Raw genomic sequence first — 8,403 nt, 5'->3', positions numbered from 1 at the left:
ATTCCCATGGGATTATCATTCGCAACAAGGCTCGTTTGGTAGCACAAGGCTACTCCCAAGTCGAGGGTATCGACTACGGTGAAACCTTTGCTCCTGTTGCTCGTCTTGAATCTATTCGCATGTTGATTGCTTATGCTTCTCATCATAACTTTAAGTTACAACAAATGGATGTGAAGAGTGATTTTCTTAATGGTCCCATTAATGAATTGGTTTATGTCAAGCAAACCCCCGGGTTCGAGGATCCCTACTTTCCCGATCATATGTATCAACTCGATAAGGCACTCTATGGCCTTAAACAAGCCCCACGTGCGTGGTATGACCACCTTACCGAGTTGTTACAAGACCATGGTTTTGAAGTTGCGCTAATCAACCCCACTCTTTTTACTAAGAAGGTCAAAGGGGAGTTGTTTGTGTGCCAATTATATGTTGATGATATCATCTTTGGTTCCCCTAACAAAGCTTTCAATGAGGAATTTGCCGCTCTCATGACCTCAAAGTTCGAGATGTCTTCCATGGGAGAGTTGAAGTTCTTTCTAGGGTTCGAAGTGAAGCAAAGAAGAGAAGGAACCTTCATCAACCAATCCAAATACACTCAAGACATGCTCAAGAGATTCAAGCTAAGTGACGTCAAGCCGGCTTCCACTCCAATGCCCACCAAGTGCCAACTTGACATAGATCCCAATGGTAAAGTGGTGGATCAAAAGGTATATCGCTCCATGATTGGATCCTTGCTTTACCTTTGTGCATCTAGACCGGATATCATGTTGAGTGTGGGAATTTGTGCACGGTTTCAAGCCGCACCTAAGGAAAGTCACTATGTGGCGGTTAAACGAATCTTTCGATATTTGGCTCATACCCCAAGCTTTGGCTTATGGTACCCAAGAGGATCAAACTTCAAGCTTGTAGGGTACTCGGATTCCGATTGGGCGGGAGACAAAGTGGATAGGAAGTCCACTTCCGGAGGGTGCCAATTCCTTGGTTGCTCTTTGGTAAGTTAGTCTTCCAAAAAGCAAAGTTGTGTGTCTCTCTCGTCCACCGAGGCGGAGTATGTAGCAGCCGGTAGTTGTTGTGCACAACTCCTATGGATGAGGCAAACTTTAAAGGATTACGGTGTCACTTGTGACAAAGTGCCTCTTTGGTGTGACAATGAAAGTGCCATCAAGATCTCTCTCAACCCGGTGCAACACTTCAAGACGAAGCATATTGAGATTCGGTATCACTTCATCCGGGATCACATTAGGCGAGGAGAGATCGAGCTCAACTATGTCAACACTCATGATAACCTTGCAGATATTTTCACGAAGCCCTTGGATGAAGCAAGATTTCGCGAGTTAAGGCATGAGCTAAATATCATTGATTCGAGCAATATGGCTTAAACCCTTGCACACCCCACCACGCTCAATTTGTTGTCTAATTTAGGTGTAGGCATGGACATAGGGGGAGTGTTGTTCTCTCAATAAACTCTCCCTCCCCCCATTATGCATAAATTGATCAAGTCTTTCATTTTAGCCATTGTTGATGGTACTTGTGTTTCAAAGACGAGTTTTGGTCATGGGCCCAAGGTTAAAATCTTCGTGGCGCCATACCTCTTGACTCAAACATAGGTGGCCTCGGCCACCGCCCTCTCTTAAAGAGGTGTGTCTTGGCCGTTTGCTGGTGTGCTCTCTTTTCTTGCCGTTTTATTTTTCCTTCGAGCAAAAGCCATGTTGTTTGGTTGCCGTGGCGTGCTGGGCTCTGGTGGTGCACGGTACTACCGCTCATAAGCGGTACTACCGCCCCCCAGTGCGGTACTACCGCTGAGGGACGGGACGAGGGGGTTATATCGGGGCAGGGGGAGGTTTCTTCTCCCCCATACCCATTCGCTTCGCCCCCTCTTTCCTCTTCCTCTCTCCAGCCTCAACTCGCCGCGGGAGGGCTCCGGCGGATCTCCGTCTCCGGGGCGTCTCTCTCCATTTCCTTCGGTGGAGTCGATGCCCACCTCGTTCTCTTGCCATGGATGCCGGTATTGCCCCCGTTCCTTCTCTCCTTTTGTCTCGTTTTCAGTTCTTGTTTCTTAGGGGCAATGGTGGTTGAATCTCTAGATTTTTGGCTAAATCTAGGCTTGAGTAGGTTGGAGAAGGCAACTAGACTATCTAGATTAGAGTTTGGTAGGAATATTTTTGAATTTGGCAGGCCGGTAGTGCCGGATCTGACCACGGTAGTAGGAAACCGCTGTTTCTCCGCCTCGTGAAGTAGGAAACCGTTGTTTCTCCTCCTCGAGCAGTACTACCGCTCTCGTTGGAGCGGTACTACCGCTTGACCTCGAGCGGTACTACCGCTCTCTTTGGAGCGGTACTACCGCTTGGGCGGTACTACCGCGGGCATGTCACGGTACTACCGCTGCCTGCCAAATTCCATCATATTCCTGCCTTTCCTTAATCCTTTTTGTTGTGTTTATTGGCTTATGCTTGTTCTTTCTGGTTGTTTTGCGTGTTCTTGTGTTTGGCTCCAGGTGATGGCCATCCTGAGCATCAAGCTCGCCGTATCAACCCCGGGCGTGCAACATCAAAACGCTACCGCACCTCTGAGCCAGCTGGTGGTTCCTCTAGCACCCAACCGCCACCTGCAGGTGCATCCGCAAGTGTTCCACCACCTCCTTAGCAGTCGAAGAGATCCGCCAAAAAGCCAAAAGGGAAGACTGTGACTGAGATGACTGCCAAGGAGTTTTGGGAAAGGCGTCGCCGCAATCCCTATGAGGTGGACCAAGAACCCACTTTGGTCAACCGCCCGTTCTGGAACCGATTTCAGTTTGCCATCTATTTTGATGTGATCAAGGCCAAGAAGAATCTCTTTGTTGATGTTCGCTCCATTGACACTGATGCTATGGAGAAGGACCCTGAGTACTTTGGCGAAGCCCTTCAGATGTGCACTCAGCTGAACATTCTCAGGATCATGCAGTTCAACAAGGATTTCGATGCAGATTTGGTGGCTCAATTCTATGCTACCGTTCATCTTGGAACGGATGCCGACAGGACTCTGACTTGGATGACCAATGGCAAGTTGCTTTCCGTCAAGTGGAAGGCCTTCATGGAGTTACTTGATGTGGAGGATCATGGGCTTGAGACTTCAGTCGGTTTCCGCCCTCACCGCAATGCTACGTCCACTCACAAGCAAGCCCTTTGGCCCTACTCCACTGTGAAAGTTCACCCAGTGACTAAGAAGAAAACCTATGAGTTGTCTCCGTATCTGGACATTCTTCATCGTATCTTCCGTGAGACTCTCTTTCCTCGCATCGGGAATCTGGATATGGTCCACTCTTATCTCGTGGACATGCTTCTGTTATGTCAGCATGAGAAGGAAGCTAACACTGGAGAGAGCCTGGATATTTCTCATGTCATGTGGTCTGAACTTCTTTCTACCATGTCTGAGCGCAAGTGCCCGATATATGGTCCATTCATCATGAGGCTCATTGAGAGGGCCTGGGCACAGATCTATCCCAGAGTGTTGCTGAAAACTGGAGACTTGGTTTCTCATGAGATCAAGCGTCTGAGGAAGAAGGACAATTGGGTCACCCCAGTGCCTCAAACCGGGGTCCGTCTGCTGCTGTTGCTGCCATGGAGACCGAGGGTGGGGCTGCCAATAATGATCACGAGGAGGACTTTGGGCCCTCTAGTGCAGAACCGTCATGGGCACAGAAGCTTAAACGCAAGATGAAGAAGCTTTTCTGCATGGAGTCTCATGGTCAGTACATGACTCATGTGGCGAAGAAGCATGCTAGGGTGCGCCACAAGGAGCTCATGTGTCAGATGGGAGCGATAGTTGCTAGTGGTTCTGAGGGTCAGATCACTGAAGAGGAGGAATGGATTTATCAGCATTGCCCTTGGACCGACTTTGATGCCGAGCAGTTTTCGACCTACGACGAAGATGCAGACGATCACGCTGAGATGTGATGTTCGAGAACCTCAGCTTCCCATCACCTGGAGTCGTAGTGTCACTCTTTGCCCTTTTTGGTGTCTCGCTGCCAAAGGGGTAGAGAGTGTAGGGATTTGTGTTGTTGTCGTGCTTTGAGTGTGTGTGTGTCGTCTTGTGTTTTCTTGTGTGTTCTCTCGGTGTCTTTGTTTGGTTTGGTTTGGTGCCTGTGAGACCTAAGTTCTAGACATATGGTGTGAGACATATGCTCCCTATCGCTACCTTATTACTTATGTCTATTCAGTAATGTAGTTTATTATGAGTTGCATGCTTGTCCTGTTTATACTCTTCTCTCATATATCTTGTGCTTAGAATTGTTGGACTATAAAATATAGGGGGAGTGTTGATCCGGATGTGTGTGTCTTGCTTTCCTAATGCTCCTCTAACTAGGTGCACACATTTAGGGGGAGCCCATCTATATTTTGTAGTTCTTAGTTTTCCTTCTTTATATCTTTTCCTTGTGCAAATCCCTAGTTGTCATCAATCCACCAAAAAGGGGGAGATTGTTGAGGCATATCTCTCTCGAGGTAGTTTTGGTGATTGATGACAACATGTTTGCGGACTAATCATGTGGTTTGAGTAGTTCACAGATTCATCCTTGGCACGAGACATTTTCTTCCCTTCGGAGTGTCATTCAAGACGGTGTAGCTCTTTCGTTTCTCTTTTGATGGACTAGTTGCGTAGAAGGCACCATACTATCAAGAGGGGGTCCGCTGGGGTATTGCATGGGTGGAATCAACACGTACACGTCAGCTTCTCACCCTCCGAGCTCTTCCACTTCATTGGAGAGATCTCTTCTCTCTTCTATGTCCTGTCTGGGTTCCAGCGGTAGTACCGTTGAGGAGTCACAAGCGGCAGTACCGCTCCACAGCGGTAGTACCGCCCGTGACTCCACAGCAGTACTACCGCTGGCCTACCTAGCACCACCACCTCGTCCTCAGCCTCGATGGAGAGATCTTCTCTCTCTCTCTCTCTATCTCTTCTGTGTCCCAGCGGTAGTACCGCACTACCAGCGGTAGTACCGCCGAAGGGTCACAAGCGGCAGTACCGCTCCGCAGCGGTAGTACCGCCTGTGACCCCGCTATTGTACTACCGTTGGGCTGTCTGGCTCCTACCGCCTCGGCTCGAGGGCTCTTTTTCTCGTGTCGGGTTTTGCGGCACTAGTTGCGATTGTAGGGATGGTAGTACCGTTTCGGAGCGGTAGTACCGCGCTGGGTCCAGATCCCTGTTGCTCTTCTCTGCGCGGCAGTACCGCTCGCTGGAGCGGCAGTACCGCTGGCTCTGTGGTAGTACCGCCCGCCCTGTGCGGGGCTGGTTGGTGGGGCAATGGTTGGATTGTTGCCCCCACTATAAAAGGGGGTCCCCTTCTTCTCCTTTGACCCATCTCTTCCCCCTCAAGCTCCATTAATGCTCAAGCTCCATTAAATGCTCCAAGCTCCATTTTCACCCGATCTATCTCTCTAGCCAATCAAACTTGTTGATTTGCTCGGGAGTGGTTGAGAAGGCCCCGATCTACACTTTCACCAAGGGATTTTCGATTCCCCCACTCATCCCTAGCGGATCTTGTTACTCTTGGGTGTTTGAGCACCCTAGACGATTGAGGTCACCACGGAGCCATAGTCCATTGTGGTGAAGCTTCGTGGTTGTGTTGGGAGCCTCCGAGTAAGTTGTGGAGATTGCCCCAACCTTGTTTGTAAAGGTTCGGTTGCCGCCTTCAAGGGCACCAATAGTGGAATCACGGCATGTCGCATTATGTGAGGGCGTGAGGAGAATACGGTGGCCCTAGTGGCTTCTTGGGGAGCATTGTGCCTCCACACCGCTCTAACGAAGACGTACTTCCCCTCAAAAGGAAGGAACTTCGGTAACACATCCTCGTCTTCACCGGATCCACTCTTGGTTATCTCTTACCTTTACTTGTGCAAGCTCTTTAGGTTACTTCTCTTGCTTGCTTGCATGCTTGTTGTTATTGCATCATATAGGTTGCTCACCTAGTTGCACATCTAGACAGCCTACTTTGATGCAAAGTTTAATTCGGTAAGAAAAGTTAAAAATTGGTAGTTGCCTATTCACCCCCCCCCCCTCTAGTCAACCATATCGATCCTTTCACCAACGTCAAAGGACCGCGCCCTCATCTACCCAGGAAGGTGGACACTGAAAATGTGCTGTTGTTCTCCAAATCCGGAGGGGACCCCTGCCCCTCGCCTTGGCTTGAAAGGCGCCGGACCGGAAGATGGAATTGCTCACTCTAGAGCAAAGAACGAACATGGTTCCAGCCACCAAGGGAGATACTCAGCCCGACCTGCCACTGCGCGAAGGAAACCAGAAGGAAATCCACACCAAGGCTCTCTGATACAAGCACGAAGAGGAAAAACAGCACAAGGGAGTTGTCACTGAACAAACATACAAAGAAAAGAGATGAAGAACCATAATTGGAATTAGCTCAGGCCCGCAAAAATCAGCTCCCTATTCATGCCACTGCATCGAGCAGTTGCCAGTGTGGACCCTTATCCCCTTCCTGCCCAAAGCAATGACGCCAATCAAGCAGAAACTGACCGGCAAACGAACAAATCATAAGGAATGTCGAGCTTCACTAATTCAGAGACAAAGCACCATGTTCCATCTCCCCTCGCCGAAGATGCAGCCAACCCAGCAGTGACTACGCTGCCCCACTGCATGCTCTCACCTTACCCAATACGGCACCTTCGGGAAGGAGGCGACGCACGCCACGTCGTTGTCGTCCAGTCTGTACAAGACAAGGGATTTCTCCTAGGAAAGGAGCGGGTGGGAGAGGAACCAAACCTCGACGATGCCTCCGAGGAAGGGAACGGCATCGGCCAGTGTCGCCGCCGCCGTGGCCAGAGAACCAGCCAACGATTTCTCCCAGTCCAAGTTCACGACTCCTAGCAGTCCACCTTCACCGGCTCTCGCGACCAAAGGCCACCGACCACCAGATCCGGCGGGAAGCGGTGCTGCGGGGGAGAGGGAGAGGCCACCTTTAGATCCGGACGCGAGCCAGGAGGACGCACCATCCGCTACGACCGACGACAACTCCCGCCATCCCTCGCCACCCACACGGCCGAGGAGACACTCGGGAAACACCTGCGACGCCGCTCCCTGCGGGAGACGGCACCGCCTCACCGCCCGAGACCGCCGCCTCGGTGCCCGAAGCCCTTTGCGTGGGAGAAACCAGATCCTCGCCACCGCCGTCCTTGATGGCCACGCGGAGTTAGCCGGAGGCCTCCTCGGGAGGCGACGAGGGGGGAAGGAGGAGGGGTGGGAGGACTGGCGGTTAGGGTTTCATCGCCTCACGAGTCGCCCCAAGCGGAGCGACACGGGGGCCGGGGGAGGGGGGGTTGTGGGCGGCATTCCACATGATGTAGATGAGGTATCCGTTGAGCCACCTCCTTTGGTAGTTATGTGAATGCTTCAAACATCATACATCCACTAAGGGGGAGGTGTACACCATTCCCAAAGGTATATGATTGTCCATTCAACAGAGCATCGGCAAGCGGGCCGCAAAAGTGTATGGGCAATCCAAACATAGGTGTGTGGTGCTCTCTGGGGCCCTAATGCAGAGCTGATAGATGGAGTCGTGCGGCCAACCTGCTGGCTTGCCGGTTCCAAGAGATGGAGTATGGCCTTTGTGGGTCAAGAGCCATGGAGAAGATGATGGTTACCAAATGAACGCCCATACATGCTTGGGTCTGCTTAATCAAGCGGCCGATTGGATCATGTCATCATTGAGAATCATGTTGTGCACGGTCCTGTTTTTCCAAGACGCGGTGGTGAAAAGCTCCGGGTAATGCAGATGTAGGGCCCTAACGTCAGCCCGATTGTCGTGCCATAAAACAACCTTCTTCCCATCCCCGACGACGATGGTAGTGGATACCCTGAAAGACGCCAGACCCATCGCATCACATGGCAGAGGGAAGCCATCCCACAACTGTCCTGGATCAGCCAAGGCCAGCCTCAACCTAAGAGCCTTTTTGTATCTCTCAAGTTTTGCAATGCCAAGCCCACCAAGAGCCTTGGGTTGACAAACCACCTTCCGGTTCACCAATGAGTTCCCACCACCGACAGTCTCACTATGATCATCCTACCACACGAAGCCACGTGTAATCATGTCCATCTTGGCACTTGCCCACTTAGGCAATGGGATGGCCGTCATGCATCTGGAAAGTGGCCATAGAGGTAAGGACCGCCTTGGCAAGCGAGACCCTGCCAGTCCTGGAGATGCTTGCCAATGAGCGGCTCCAGTAAACCGTGCGGAGGTGATGGTAAATATGGAGGGAACCCCAAATTGCGGTTCGGAAAGGTGCCAATGCAATGCTAGTGGTCCGGAAAGGCGCCAATGCAATGCTAGCGGTCCGGAAAGATTCAAATTTACCATTCATCGGGTGTAGATGAGCCCAGACTTGGACTTGAATTATCACCTAGAAGGGTTCCAATCCTAAC

Source organism: Triticum aestivum, chromosome 3A (assembly GCF_018294505.1).
Source record: "Triticum aestivum cultivar Chinese Spring chromosome 3A, IWGSC CS RefSeq v2.1, whole genome shotgun sequence".
Taxonomy (NCBI): domain Eukaryota; kingdom Viridiplantae; phylum Streptophyta; class Magnoliopsida; order Poales; family Poaceae; genus Triticum; species Triticum aestivum.
The sequence above is the reverse complement of the archived record's forward strand: the minus strand, read 5'-3'. Positions refer to the sequence as shown.